Source organism: Oryzias latipes, chromosome 4, assembly GCF_002234675.1.
Source record: "Oryzias latipes chromosome 4, ASM223467v1".
Taxonomy (NCBI): domain Eukaryota; kingdom Metazoa; phylum Chordata; class Actinopteri; order Beloniformes; family Adrianichthyidae; genus Oryzias; species Oryzias latipes.
Window position 1 is genome coordinate 32,568,000 of NC_019862.2, and position 13,340 is coordinate 32,581,339.

At 42.2% G+C, this 13,340-nt stretch overlaps 2 non-coding genes across 2 annotated transcripts; both read left to right on the top strand.

The window, feature by feature from the left end:
• Positions 1-9,798: 9,798 nt before the first annotated feature.
• mir27b (microRNA 27b) lies at positions 9,799-9,899 on the top strand. Its single transcript, NR_107089.1, has one exon. It is a non-coding gene; the product is annotated as a microRNA 27b (primary transcript).
• A 2,271-nt stretch (positions 9,900-12,170) lies between these two features.
• On the top strand, positions 12,171-12,271 carry mir24a-1 (microRNA 24a-1). Its single transcript, NR_107090.1, has one exon. It is a non-coding gene; the product is annotated as a microRNA 24a-1 (primary transcript).
• Positions 12,272-13,340: the final 1,069 nt, after the last annotated feature.

A 13,340-nucleotide genomic window follows, 5' to 3' on the forward strand; every position in this document is an offset into this window, starting at 1 on the left:
CCAAATAGGTTTTGAAGCTAGGCGACAAGCAGAAGGCAACATGATGAACCAACAGGCCATTGGAAAGGCAAGGGCACCCTTCATCACCATGAAGCACATCTGGAGATCCCCCCTCATCACAACAGGCACCACGATTGACCTGTTCAACTCAAACATCATGCCTGTCCGTCTGTACGGAGCTGAAACAAGGACAACAACAAAAACCAACAACCAGCATCATCCATCAGGCCCTGGCCGGGAATGCCCAGAGGAAGAGAAAACGAGGAAGACCAAGGAAGACACGGTGGAGAAACTTGGAGGCTAACGTCTAGCCAACCGATCACAAACGAAGATCCACCAGGAGCTAAGACAACGGTGGGGAGTTGTTGCTGGCCTAAAACTGACTAACTCAATGGATTGGAATTGTTTTATGCATAGTTTAATGCTCATAAGACTGGTATGCTGTCATGTAAAATGTTTGGGTGTTCTTGGGTGGGTTAAAATGTTCTGAGATTTGGCTGAGACTGTTAGTGCGACGAACGACTCCCCTCATTTCCCATCATCCATCTGTTTACGTGCTCTCCTGCTAGCTTACAGCCCCTCACAACCCAACATAACTTTAGATCTATCCATCCAGTTCTGATCCAGATTCCAGCTCAGACCAGGAAAACAAAGACCTTCATGGATCTGTTGGTCTGACGGGGGATGACCAGAAAGGGGCGGAGCATTGTGGCCCGCCAGTTGTAGCACCTACATCACTGCTGGGCTTTTCGAATTTTTTGACTGCTCCTGATTTAGGGTTTAAATTAAAAAAATACTCAGAATTTTAAGCTTAATTTTCTTAATAGATGTCCTCCATCATGACAAAACCTCCGTAGGAACATGTTAAAAAACAAAAAACAAGAGTTTTTATTGGAGTGGGTCTTTAAGGAAATTGGAAAGATCAAAATTTCTAATCTCAATTTATGGTCAGAACTTTTTAAATATGTCATTTTCAATTTGTCTTGTGAAAAAGTTCTTCCTTTTGTATTTTGTTCCCCTCTGGTTCCAAAACATTTGCCTGGATGCTGCACCTCCTGAACCCTGAAGCAAACGGACGATTCTTATGGATCTGCACATGAACGTCCTGAGAGGAGCACCTGCACACAGAAACGCCACAGACGGTGTCTCTTTAAGGGATAACTCGCAGAGGAAGATGAGAAACTGCAAGGAAGGAAGAACAGGAGGTGTGCATGCATACGTGGACATGTCAAACTAATGGAGGGGGTGGAGGAGGGAAGAAAGACGGGGGTAAGGTAAAGACAAAAGCACAACACTGCATTAGACTCTAAGAGCCATTCCTTGCTCACTAAAGGCTAATGCAATTGCCACACAATAAGTGTGTCTCAGCAGAGGCTGTAAAAAGAAGTCGAGTAAGAGGAGAGGCAGGGAGGGAGGAAAGAATGGAGGGAGGGAGGAAAGGAGGAGGACTGGCAGCTCTGCCCTAGACTCTCAGATGGATCTCCTGGGACAGTGCCTGAAAGTCTCTCTCTGTCTGTACTGTAACTGTTGGTTGACTGAGTGGCTCGCCGCTCGCCGCCTCTCTGGGGGGATTTGTCAGCTTTGCCAGGAGGAGAGGCTGAGAGACACAACTGTGGTGGCAGACCGGCAGCTGGCTGCTGTGTTAACTCTGCATCTGACCTCCATGGGAACAGAGCAGCCTCCTCTGCTGCCCTGGAAGTCTGTGGGAACAAGGAGGACGGAGCCTTTCCTCCACAGTCTGCGCTCCTTTCTGGCCTCCTAGGCTGTGGGAACAAGGCAGGACCGGCAGACCTGGACTATGAGGAAACTGGATCACTCAAGCTGTTTTTGGTTAATAGCTGTTTAATGCTTGGTTAGTTGGTTAATTTATAACTGGCGTCCCAAGCAGGTCTTGGATGTCCTGTTTGTGCATCGCCTCATCTAAACCCTGAGGGAACACCAGGACCTGTGGACACGGTGAGTCAGTTTCTCACTCTGCTTCTTCCTCCTCTGAGTCTTCCTCTCTGTGCCGCATTCTTCTCACACATTTTGATCAGATTTGGATTGTTGTGCCTCGTCTTGTTCTTGTTTTTTGCAGCATGTCACGAGCACAGAACGGCAGATCTGATCAAAGTTCCTCTCTGCCTTCTCTGATTTTGTACTCGTCACACTCCAGCTTTGATCTTCTGCTGATGACATTTGGGAAGACGGCGCATCTGCTGGCGTGACGTGTTGCCGATGTCTCGGTCTCAGATACTTTGGTTGAGAGTTTAATCGCGTTGGTTTATGGAGAATTAAGGCACCAGTTTGTCCTGTTGAGCTGAAGCAACACAAATGTCATAAAGTTTGAATGAACCTGTATTAGATTCTGATCCCCGTGACAAGAAAAACAGAGAATTCACGCATACCTGCACACGCATACCTGCACACGCATACCTGCACACGCATACCTGCACACGCATACCTGCACACGCATACCTGCACACGCATACCTGCACACGCATACCTGCACACGCATACCTGCACACGCATACCTGCACTTCTGGCTGCTCGACCGCTGAACCTTTCCAGCAGTCTCCTGACTCCAAAGGGGGTTTTGCTGTGGGCCATCACCTCACAACTCTCCAAAAAAAGAATTTAGGTTGAAAAGCTTTTTAAAAGTGATTTTTTTTCAACAAATGGTGCACATTCTTGAGCACTTTCCAAGGACTTTTTTCTCACACATAAGAGACCTGTTACACAAGAACAACAATAATGGATTTAGCGGTTTAATGGACAGCCAGTGTAAATGCAATACTTGTAATGAAATCATCAGAAGTGATATATATCTGGATTTCTGATGTTGCTCCCCTGAAGGCCTGCATCTCTGCTCCCCTCATTCACAGAGTACTCTCACATTTCGAGTGTGAAATCAAACGCGGGACACATCGGGACACATCGGGGCATCAAAACAACAAAGTTCAAAAGCAGGAAATGCTAACATGTTGGCCAAAATGCAGTGAACGCCATGTTTCCATCCCGATCCTCCACAGATGCTGGCAATTACGCCGTCTCACAGACAACAGCTGTTTGCCATTTGGTTACAGGCGGCTATATTTGTCATTGATGCAGGTTTTGTGTTGCATGGAACACTCGGCCGTAGTTTGTTGCGTGCGTTCCAGCTTTGTGTGCAGCTGGACGGGCCTCTCTCATGGTTTAGCAGCGCGGTTCTCCTCAGCTGCCTCACCCGGGCCGTACGTCGACCACAGAGAAGTCCTGTCTGAGCCCAGGCAATCCCATCCAGAGCCGTCTCTGCCAGCAACCAAATGAAGGAGCCTTTGAGCTCCAACTGTCGAATATTTACTTTTTACGACCAACCAAGCAGTAAACAGCTCGCCTTGTTGGCTGAAAAACAGGCAAGTCCACAAAAACGTGCATAAACGCATCAGTGAAAAAAACACACAAAACTGGAAAATAGTTGGAAAAATATCAAATTAAAGGGAGCGTAAATCTCCAAAAGTGAGCGACAACCAGACATCGCTTGTGTTTGTTGATTTCATGATGGGGTTTGTTGTGCTTCGCCTGTCTGCAGCACAGGCAGCAACAGCAGCAGCAACCTCCAATTGAAGCCATGTGTGGTGGAAAAACAAGCCCGGTTTGTGGAGAGATTGCATGCTTGAAGTGGGAGGGAGCCTGTCGGTTACAGAGGTCACAAGCCGAACACGCCAACTCCTTTTGGGGGGTGCTGACAGATGCATTTCAATGGTTTCTCCCCAAAGCCACTTTACTCCCTTTGTACTTTCATTTGCAGCAATCGTTTCTTTTTTGCCGCCTTTTTAGATCAGATCAAAACACAGAGGAAAGAGTTCTTGAAGGCACAATGGAGGAGGGTTGTTCAGGGTGTGCAGAAAGGGCTTTGCTGAGTGGAGTGCTGCAGGAGACGTTTTATTGGCGCTGGCTGCGCTAATAGCCCAGTTGACACATGTTCTCCTAAGATGAACTCGGAGAACTTCACATTCTGAGTTCGGTTCCCTGTGGGTTACATCACACTATCACAAAAGCACCAAATCTTTCTCACAAACTCACTTATGCCATCCCGTGTTTCGTCACTTTGCTTTCTCTTCCGTTTCTCAGCGTTCTCTCATTTTCTTTCCCTTCTTGCCCAAATGTTATCAGCACAGCGATTAGCTAATAGCTGCAGCAGCATCTGCTATCAGGTTCAGAGATAGCCCCTGCCAGGCTGTAATGCGGCCGTGCCATTTCCCCTCATGCATTACCATCGATCACGTTCCTGTCAGAGGAGAGCCGGATCATTTCTTCAGGTCTCCATTCTTCCTGTGAGCTCTGACTCATTGGCTCTTTAAAGATTTACCTTTCTGCCCTCTTTGGGATCAAATTCCCAAATCTGTTTGGTCTCCTATGCTTTTTGTTCCTTTTCTTGTCTTTTTTACAGAAGTTTAGTGAAGATTGATTTAGCATCAAATTACATCCCTGGGAAATCCTATTAATGCTGTGTAACGTGAATCCTTCATATTAGTAGGCCACGTGAAAGGAGCTCCTGCGTCACGCCGGCTCTCTTCATCATGAGGTCCGAACTGAATGAGTGGAAATGAGTTTCTACCCATTTTTGCTCTTTTTCAACCCTCGTTCTTTAAAGACATTTTCTGTCTTTGCTGTTCCTCCTGCTGACAGAAGCAATGTGGCGTTCCTGCTTGGACAGCCTAAACCGGGGGTCTGCAACCGGGGGCTCCGGAGCCGCATGTGGCTCTCTCACCCCCCCACTGTGGCTCTCTAGCTTCATTAAAATAAAGTAAAAAGTAAGTAAGTAGTAAAGTAAAAAAAAAAGTAAAGTAAAGGTACCCACCCAAACTGTTTTTAAATGATTCAAGCACAGTTGAAGGAAAGTACCGATCACAAGTCAGACCAAAACCTTTGGACAGATTTTTGAGGTCTGTGTTCCACAGAAAACCAATCGGAGGTCACCAAGAACAACCGCAATCCATTTTTAAGGCAGAAGTTCTAAATTTGGACAAATTCAAGCATGTTAAATACAGTAAGGATCATTTACCTACGCTGGATCTGAAGTGCAAAACACTTCAACAAACCTGGAAGATTACAAGGAGAAATCAAAGAAGCAGAACAAACATTAAAAAACAGAAACCAGAACGTAAAAACAAAAAAGAAAAAACGTTCAGGAAAAAAAGTTTTCTTCCAGAAACCAAAGTGTGATGCGAAACAAAAAGGGAGGTATTATGGGATATCGCTGCTGATGTCCAGTATCGTTTGAAATGATGGACAAACGTCATCATGCAATCAGCGACATACTGACCTTTTTCTACTCTCTGACTGTGTTTTCTTTTGGAACATTTCAATTTGAATTCTGGAAATTACTTCTGTTTTCCGAAATGTTTTTTTTTTCGTTTTTGTTTTTTTACGTTTTGGTTTCTGGATTATTATTTTTTTTGTTTTTTTCTAAAATGTTATGTTTTCCTTTTTTTATTTAATTTGCTTTTTAATTTCTTGTTGCGATCTTTAAACTGTTTTTGCGTCGAGTGATTTGTTGTTGTGATTCCCACTTCTGGGCCACAGTACTTAATTAGCTACTTTTGGCTTTTATTAGTTCGATTTACACAATTTTGGCTGAGTTGCACCTCAAACGGTAAATAAACTGTGTTTTTTACTTTATTTTATACTTTCTACTACATTTTCTGGATTGAGAGGATCCTTTTTGACCCAGGGTGTCTTTTATTTTGAGAGGAAACTGCGTTGAGAGGTATAAACTATTTCATTTTTAGAAAAAGGCTATTTTCTCTTTATGTTCATGATTTATTCATGCCAAAAAATCCTGTATAGTTATCATAATAGTAAAAATGACATATTGAAGTGAGAAATTGCCGGAATGGCTCTTTAGACGTTAAAGGTTGCTGCCCGCTGGCCTCAAAGGTGGAGCGGACGGCTGTGGTTGTGGCTCACATCACGACATCTAAAAACAGAGAGGCTCATGCATTATGAAGACATCCATAAAAGGGCTTTTTCCTTTGCATTGAGCATGAAAGAGACCCAACGTGACGTTTAGCAGCACTCAAAATGCAGTGAAACACTAGACGTCTGTGGTATTTGTGTTGAAAAATGGAATCGGATGGAAAAAGTATTCACAATTATAAAATATTCTTTAAATTATACTGCCACAATGGTTTAACAAAAACACACTTTTTTAAAGGTGCACATTAAAACGTGCAAGAACAAAACTATTTTAGAAGTCCCACATCCCAGAATGTTCTTGCATTTGAACCACTTCATTTGTCGTTTATTAAAAATCACAACTCATTCCTCTCAAGAATATTAAAGAAAGTTTATTTTTCTAAGGAAGTCCCGCTACCATCTAAGTGTCTTTCTCACGCACACACCTTGTGTTCTGCCGGAGCGGGATGACGGATGGCAGTGGCGCAAATGTGAGAAATGCAGGATGACGTCAGCACAGCTCGGGCGCCACGTTTGCCAGCCGCAGATATCTCACCATCTCTGGCGTGAGGGAGATGAGGCTTTGCAGCAAATGGAGCGTGACGACTGTTGTTCTTGGAGGAAAGTTGGCGGAGGTGGAGGTCAGGCATTTAAGGATGTTTGTCTTCATAAATGTGAGCTCCATGGTTTTGGCAGCAATGTTATTTTTATTTATTATCCTTTAACTTGTCACCTACAAACAGACAGCATGACTGAGCTCAGTTTGTTTAGTCAAAAATCTCTTATTGCAATAAATTTCCTTTATTTTAAACCCTTTTTGTGACTTAAACTCACTCCTGATATCAGTTTTGCAGGTTTTCCTTTTCTTTTTTTGTGAAACACCTGATTCCATGCTCCTATGAGTAAAATTGACCCCCCCCTAAGAAGAAAAAGTTTTTTAATGTAGGTAAACTAGCACTATTTTATCTCCCACGACAGGTTTCATCCCATGAAGCCCAGCCGCTCCCTGCATTCACTCACACTTTCAACTTTCCCTTCCTTTATGTTAAAGCCCCACATCGTCCAGGCAAACGAGCAACCGGCTCAGGCGAGCCTCATTCCTCGTTACTCCTCACTGACGCCTAATGTCCCAGATTTCACAACCAACACAGACACATTTATTTGTGATTCCCTTCCAGGGAGGGGCTGACTGTTAACACAACAGTACAGAAATCACATTTTTCTGTCTGGGAGGATTCAAAGGCCATCATTAAGTTGTCCAACATGCACTGAATACGGGATCGTGCTTTAAGACGAATGCACAGAAGTCACTCTAGATTGGACTCTACTTTATTGTGAGTACACCTGTACAGGTAATCAAAGTGTGTGTCTAAAAGCAGCAAGTGCAGCATATAAACATGTAGGAAAGCTGGATATGAATACAATTCACAGCATAGTATTACCATAAACAGTCATGTACATATTTACAGGTTTGCTGGTTAGAAATGCACAGACATCAGTATATATTTGCATTTACAGATGAGTGTATTATCAGAGCAGTGAGTTTTTATCAGTGCTGTCTGTCATTAACAAAGGTTCGCTGTCAAATATCAATATCACTAAATTAAAGCAAGAAGCGTGAAGGTTGCGGGTTCAAACGCTACTTCCCAGCTCAAAAATATGCGGGCATACATGCTTTTTATTTTCAATTCATGATGAATTTAGCAGCTTTAAATTATAGTTATATGTAACAAATGAATCTATTTAATGTACCTGAAGTAAGAAAACGATGGGTAATGTCCAGAGCATGGCGGCCCATCACTCCAGGTTGCCAGGTTGGATCCAAATGTTCACAGAAAACAAGAATTTTCTGCTGCATAAAGCTATCTTTGTTAAGAACTGGTTCAGTCGCACACTGCAAAAGAGTTTTGTCTGGTTTCCAGTTTGAACATTTTATTAAACGTGATCAAAGACAAAACTAACTTCCTGTAACTTTACAATAAGATGTAACAATCTTGAAAATCCTGTTAAATCATTTGATCATGAAAACAACTTAATTTAATTGATATGTCTAATGAGACAAGTTCTTTTTTAACTTTATGTTATATTTTAAAGTTTTATTTGTGAATGGTTTTATTTCAAGAAACATATTTGCTTAATTTAGCAAAACTGAAAAGTTTAATTTGACTCATCAAAATTCATTTAACATCATAGGACAGAAGCTAAACAGTAAACACACATTTTCATATATATTTTTAAGAAAAATGTATTTTAAAATGTCCAGATCTTGTCTTCTTTCACCATTATTATGGTCTGGAAATGGTCTGGGTTGGTTGCAGCTCCTAAAATAGGACATATTTGGGTTGAAAGTATATTAATCAATACTTTAAAGATACAAACTATTTTTTTCTGAGCAATGTTATGTTTTTTTAGAAGATATAATATTTTTAATCACCAGAGTAAATTATACCTAAATGTGAGTGTTTATAGATATTTTTTGATGATTTAATCTTGAAAGGGCAGAACATCAAGACTTATTTTAAGAAATCTTTAGTAGTCAAATTGATTGATTTATTTGATCTATTCATTAATTGAACAGGGACAGTGCACATTAAAGCATACTCAGTCTATTGGCAGATTTTGTTTTACTTATAAAAAGAAAAAACCTTTTGTATTTAATGTTTTTAAACTAGTTTGGATCATTTTTTCAGTGCAGTAAACCTATTGCAATATGAACATGTGCGCCTCCATAAAGACTCATTTCACCTTTGAAACATCATTTAGTGACTCATTTAAATTCATCTAACCATTAAAAACTCCCGTTTTCCAAAGTCGATCCAATTTTAAGAACAAGTCATTTGAGCTCCGATACACAGACGGCGTTTGATAAGTGATCAAGGCGAAGGACCTAACCTCTTCCTCCTCCTCCTCCTCCTCCACACTGCAACACAGTCCTGTCATTATTCTTCCCCTTAAAGGGTGGGGTGTAACTTTCCCTCTAAAATGCTTAAAACTACCACAAAACAACAGATAATGACGTGCCAGAATGTCAACTTGTTTTTTTGTGTCCTCTTTTTGAACTCACCTCAAAATGTTAAACAGGTTAGATTACAAAATGTGTTTTTGCCGACCTGAAAAACGACTAAACTCACCTCTAATACCATGGAATCAAAGAGTGATTGTTGTTTCTGATTTGTAATAACTTTTTGGGGGGGTTTACAAACGGCTGGAGCAAAGGTTCTCATATTTATGACTTGCTGAAGTGCTTTCTAGTTGTGTCAGTCAGTAATGCGGGTTCACACTAAACTGGACCCCTCCTGGATTGTTGCAGTGTCTGATGCAAAGGTTTTGTGTCTGTCTCAGAGAAAATGTTGAATCCTCTCTGTCTGTCTTTCAGGCCTCAGATGCTTCCCAGATGCTGAGGAAGAAGACGTCTGGAGAGCTGGTAGGGGGCAGGAAGGGGCAGCAGACGCCTCCTATGGCGGTGGCGGGGAGGATTCCTGGTGCCGTGATTTGATGCACAAAAAGAAAGAAAAATCACATTGCCAGGGATTTCCACCTCTTCACAGCTCTGCATGGTTCGTGGGATATTTCCACAGTGGGAAACACTTTTTTGACGTTTTTTTAAATTGATTTGAGAGATGAATTTGTCATGAAGCAGTTGATGAGGAAACTCATTTTTTATGTTTCCGTTTGTATTTGTACCAGTTAGAACTCTGTTTTCTCTCTGATATTCCAGACTTTCATGATAGAAGAATAACTTGAAGGCAGTTCCTGTTTCAGCTCAGATGTCACCGTGTCGAGGCTTATTGTTCTAGATGAACGGTCCTCCAGTCGCTCAAATCTTTGAATCTTTGTGTTGAAGCAGGACTGCATCAGTCTGCTCCCACAAAACCCGCCGCTCTCTCGCTAAAGGCACAGAGCTTAGCTAATTGGTGAGCATTGATCCCTGCTGTGTGTTGTTCACAGTGGCTAAGTTCAGTGCCGGAGGTGAAATGATTCAGTTTGGGGGGAGTTGTTCCACTGGATGGACTCAACTTGAACGACATTTGATGGAAGGAAGACGAGATGTTTTTTCTTTTTTGGTGCAGCAAACGTCAGTTTTGCTGACTGACGGACGATTTGCATCTGCCAAAGATAACTGTGCAGATTAATGATGATGGAGCACTTTTTTGGTCGTGACACATGATGGTGATTTATGAAAGAGCATAAAAAGGAGACAGATTTTATCGCAATGAGGTCCTAAATGTCAGAGCAGTCTGCTGTCGCTGTCAGCTGAGAAGTAGTTTTGTAATGTTGGATCAAACCTGGAAAACAAGCTCGGTTCACTATAGTGCACACTGTAGTACTCAGAGAAACTATTGGGTTCACTAGGTCATGGGAAAAGAAAAAAAAAGAATCTGGGTAGAGATATAGATGCACTAGAAAGACTTCACCCTTAAAAAAATGAGAAAAAAAAGAAAATTACAGCAACACACATATAATCAACTGTGATTCTCAATGTCTTCTGCTGTCGCCGTCTTCAACCATTTCTTTTGGTCCTGCTCCTGCATACATGTACATGTATATAAAGTAAATTAAAACACCATCAATACAACATTTTGGGGGGAAACATTATAGGCACCATGAATTATTGTGTACCGGTAAGTTAATTATGGCCGATTTATTTTCTTCTGTCCAATGGAGAACCCATTCGGTCAAATTTGGCCCTGTTTTTATGTTTTTTAATTAATATTTCTACTTATGTATTTTTGTACTTATTTTTAATATCTTGGCTGCTGGTAATTGCTTCCTTCCCCAAAATGAACAAACAAAAACCATTTGTTTAATTAACTTTGAAAGCCCTGAAGAAAACTGTTATTGGGCTTTCCAGGATTCAAATCAAGTTCTAAAACCATTTTTGAAGTAGAACAGGAAAATGCATCCTTCTCTGCAAATATTTGAAAATGAAAAATGAAAACTCCTTTACTCTTTAGTAATAGATAAATACATGTCTTGAAAGGGATCAATCACACAAACATTACAATTCTTCACTTTGAGATGTCAAAACGAGAACTTCACAGTTTAAGATAAACAGTTTCATGAAGTTAGGTCCCTCTATTTTTCACATACTTGGGGAGCCATAGTTCTCTAGATCTTCTCGGTATCTGGGGAAGCCGTGATCTTTAATCAGAGCTGCGCTCTAGAGCTGTTTGGCATCGGATCCCAATTGAATCCTTTGTTCACATCGGCCTCATCAACTTGCGACTGGGCGGCCATTTCCAATGACAAGTCGACGTCAACTAGGGGTGTTGGAAAGAATCGATTCTGCGATATATCACAATGCTTCATTTGGCGATACTTGCATCGATTCACAATGCTGTCAGGACGATATTTCTTTAATTATTTCTGAGCGTCCTTCAGCGTCTGACTCTTGTTGTCCACTTCAACCTCTGACCGCTAGTTGGCAGCAGAGAACATGGTCACTGACCTTTGACCCATGAGGGACACGGCTTTGGTAGTGATGTTTAAGTAGTGTCCTTTTCAAAACACATAAATACCAACCGTATGAAAACTGATCATGGAGGAGAAATTAATAATGGTGGTTTGCGCCCGTCTGGAAACACAACACCAAGTCTTTCATATATCAGAATAGAGCTGTGAAAGAAAATACCTGGATCGTGGTTCACGTGATTTGCTCCGGTTTAACATTTCACTCTAAGACTCTATCAACTGTAGGTACATGCGATGGTATCGGGTGTTGACAGTCCAGTGTGAACACTAAATGCTCCAAACACATTCAAGAACGCGCATCAGATGCCAGAGTGAGCATAGCATGAGAGCTTTTTGTAAAATCTCACTGTGGAGTTGAACCCACGACCTTTCAAGCTCAGAGTGGACACTCCACTCCTTGGCCATTTGCTTCAAAACTTGTCAATAAATGTTCCTGTCACAAGAAATACTGAAATTAAAGCGATAATAAAACGGAGTCAGTTCCTCAGACATGACTTTCTCTGTTTATTTTGTATCTTGTTATTCATTTTAAAATCACGTTCTGGTTTAACTCTTTACTCACCAGCAAGATATTGTTTTTCAAGAGCTTTAGTCCTTTTTAGCTATTTCTTCCTCTTTGTTTACAAATGTGAAAAATCACATCAATCTGAGTTTGAGATTATTTCCGATTCAAACTGACTTTTTGTGCAAAATAAAGCTGGTGACATATGACAGTAATTGTGTGCTAAAATGCACATCCTTTAGGCTGCCGTGGGAGTCATTGCAGTGGACACTAGGACAGACTTGGGGCTGCACCCTCCCGTGCCTACTGAACTGGTATCAGTGTTTGACCTGAAAACTGGCTCAGTTCAGCAGGAACAGGAGTGGAGCCCACTGACCTGGACATTCAATTATTGTTTTTTAACTGAGAAAGGGGCTAAACACCCTATCCCAGACGCCGTTTTGGCTCCATCTCATCGTTACAGGGACGCGTCTAACAAGTCCTTGGCAGAAATCACACTTGAGCAGAAACCTGTCAGACAGCGGCGCTCAACCCTGAGACCATGCAAGGTGGTGCATGTTGAGTATGAAGAGTCCTTTTTTGTTGAAAATGAATCTTTCATGAGTTTCTTCAGAGTTTGATAGATGGGCTCCAGGAATGCTAGCTCTTGTTAAATTGCTTGATCTGCTCATCCTTCATGTTTCTGCATTCCTGCCTCTGCAAGGCTGCGTTTTCCTCTCTTTCGGTTCATCTCGCTGCCCACAACTTCTTCTCCGTCTGTGTTGTCAAAGGACAGACTGAACTGGAGTTCAGCACCAGGTATCCCCACCTGTTCGACCTGCATGATCCGTGTCGCTGTCCGCATCCCCTATTTGGCGACGGTCTGGTCACTGGCGGGAGAAGTCTCCGGAGTACTGAAAGTACTACATCTCCCAGCAACCCCAGCGCACACTTCCTGGAGGCCGCACACCTGACTCTCAGTCACTGAATCAACCACAGCATACTTAAGCTCTGCACTGAGCCTCACTCAGCGTGAAGTATTGTTGGTGCCACTCTGCCTTCCTTACCGAGCCTCATATCTGGATCTGATCTTCTGTGTTCTGACCCGGTTTCTGACTCTGTTTGCCTGCCCCGACTCTGGCCTCGATCCTGATTACCCCTGTCTCTTCTCTGATGCTCTCATGCCTGTTATCGACCCCTGCCTGCCTGACCCTGAATTATCTTTGTGGACTTTTAGCTGAGCTAATAAACCTGCTGCACTTGGATCCAGCCGTCTGCCTGTTCCTATGACACTGACTCTCATTCCTCACAGCTACCAGGAGAAAACTGGAACCTCACTGAATCGGATTATTATGAGAAACCTCTGCTGAGTAGGTAGATGCTAAAAATGATCTCAACATTTCTGAAATGCGTGCACCATAATGCTCCCCTCTGATCCAGAGGATATTACCTGGCAAAAGAGGAGAAC